Below are 2,282 nucleotides of genomic sequence, written 5' to 3'. Positions count from 1 at the left end.
TATGCAGGGCATAGAGGGATTCGGTCTACCCTAAAGGGGATTGAAACATATTTCTATTGGCCTACCATGAAAGCAAACATACAAGAGTATGTTTCTAAATGTGTGATATGCCAAAAGATGAAGTTTGATAGAGGGAAGCAACTTGGATTGCTTCAACCTTTGCCAATCCCTAATTCACCATGGGAGAGCATATCCATGGATTTCCTAAGTCTATCCATGTGAATACGGGAATATGGACGATAGTAGACAGGTTCAGTAAACAAGCTCATTTTATACCTGTCAAAAAGACATGGCTTGCCAATGTCCATAGTGTCGGATAGAGATCCTAGAATGACCAGTAATTTCTGGAAGGGTCTCTTTGAGAATTTAGGAACAAGGCTAAGCTTCTCTTCGGCCTATCACCCGCAAACGGATGGCCAAAGTGAAATAGCTAACCTAACAATTCTTGATCTACTAAAAGCCTATGTAACGGAAGTAGATCAAAGATCCCAATGGGAGAAATACTTACCCTTAGTGGAGTATGCCTACAATAACACTGTACATACTGGTAATGTCATAATAATCAATATCTAATTCTCCTAAATGATTTTCTCATGTTAAACTGATCATTTAATATGGGGAAGTGCCAGGGAGAAAAAGCTAGATTATTGGTTAAACTAGCAGACTGGCCACAGTAGGGATCCAAAAGAGGGAAAATAGGGATCCAAAGGGGGGGCCATCTACAAAAGATCAATGTGCAACAATGGGCTTAAAAGACCCTAAGGTTCAACCCATTAAGACTTCCAAAATGCAAAGGTTCCAAAATTCAAAGGTTGCGTCCAAACGTCAAACATTGGGGGAATTGGATGCTTTGTGTGTGTCCCAAAAGTCTTTGTCAATCCCTACATAGGAGGGGGCGAGCCTTGCAAGTAGGGGATAAGAGAGAAAATCTCTCTCTGTCTCTCTCTCTCTCACACACACACACACACACACACACACACACACACACACACACACACACACACACACACACACACACACACACACACACACACACACACACACACACACACACACACACACACACACATACAAGCTCTCTTTACACAAAGGGAATGAGGGACACATGTCAGATCCCTAGCCCAGATGCCCACAAGGTGTACCCAATTCGTATTGGATGGCCTTGGAGGTGGACCAATGAGAATTAGGCTAGAGTGAATCTAGTTGAATTAATTTAAAAACACTTAATAAATGAGCTAATAAGAATTAAGCTCTCTAGAAGACTATTGGACAGTCTCCCAAGGGGACCGATGAGCATTCAAGAGCCCAATGGCTTGCCTCATTCCTATTGGCCAAGAGGCAAAGGGGTCCAATGAGAGTTTAGTTGAATTAAATAATTACCTAAAGCTCTCACAAAAGGGGAAAGGGAGACACATGTCAGAAGGCTATCACTTAGGCTGCTTAATTACCATTGGCTAAACCTGGGGAGGTCCAATAGGATGCTAGCAAGAGCAACCAAGAGAGAGGGGGCTGATTTTTCAAAGGCATTATCACCTACACACTCACTAGCTCATGTGTGAAGTAAAGAAGACTCTCTCTCCTTCTCAAGCTTTAATGGAAAGCTTATCACCTACTCCAAGCTTGTGAGAAGGGAGGCCTACACCAACAACTCTTGGTTTTGTGATGCAAATCCAACCAAGAGCCAAGATTCAATGCATGCTCATCTCCTCTACCATGCTAATTACTAAGCTAAGCTATGCTAATATGAGTGATTATGTGAGGAGATGTACATCTTTCTCGTAAGAATACTCCTTCTTCCTCTCAATTTACTCTCATACCCCGCTAGCTCTCACCATCTTCGAAAGTGTGTGAGGTCTTGGGTCTGAGACCGTGAGGGAAATGATGTTGTGTTTGATAAGTGTTTTGCTTAGTGCATGAAGTTTCCATCTTCATTGCACTAGCTAGTATTGAAAGAACACAAGAAATTGTATTGTAAAATGTCTCTCTTGATGGAAGAAACCATAATACAAAGCCTTTTGGAGGGGGGACCGGCTCCATGCAAATCCAGTCCTCAACTGTTGTCAATTGCTTAATTTCTCTCTCTTTTGAAGTATTGTTCATGCTATCTAACTAGGTGTTATAATTTTTGTTGCTTTCTCCACGCAAGCACTCTTGTTAATCTCATTAGGAATCTATTCTAATGAAATGATCACTATGTTCATGCTATTTTCCGCTACACACAAGTTACTAGGCCATTAAATGTTACACACTAGCTCTAAGATCCAGCATGACTTCTTATCTAA

This window comes from Adiantum capillus-veneris, chromosome 19 (assembly GCF_014529385.1).
Source record: "Adiantum capillus-veneris isolate H3 chromosome 19, ASM1452938v2, whole genome shotgun sequence".
Taxonomy (NCBI): Eukaryota; Viridiplantae; Streptophyta; class Polypodiopsida; order Polypodiales; family Pteridaceae; genus Adiantum; species Adiantum capillus-veneris.
This window is presented reverse-complemented; position numbering follows the sequence as displayed.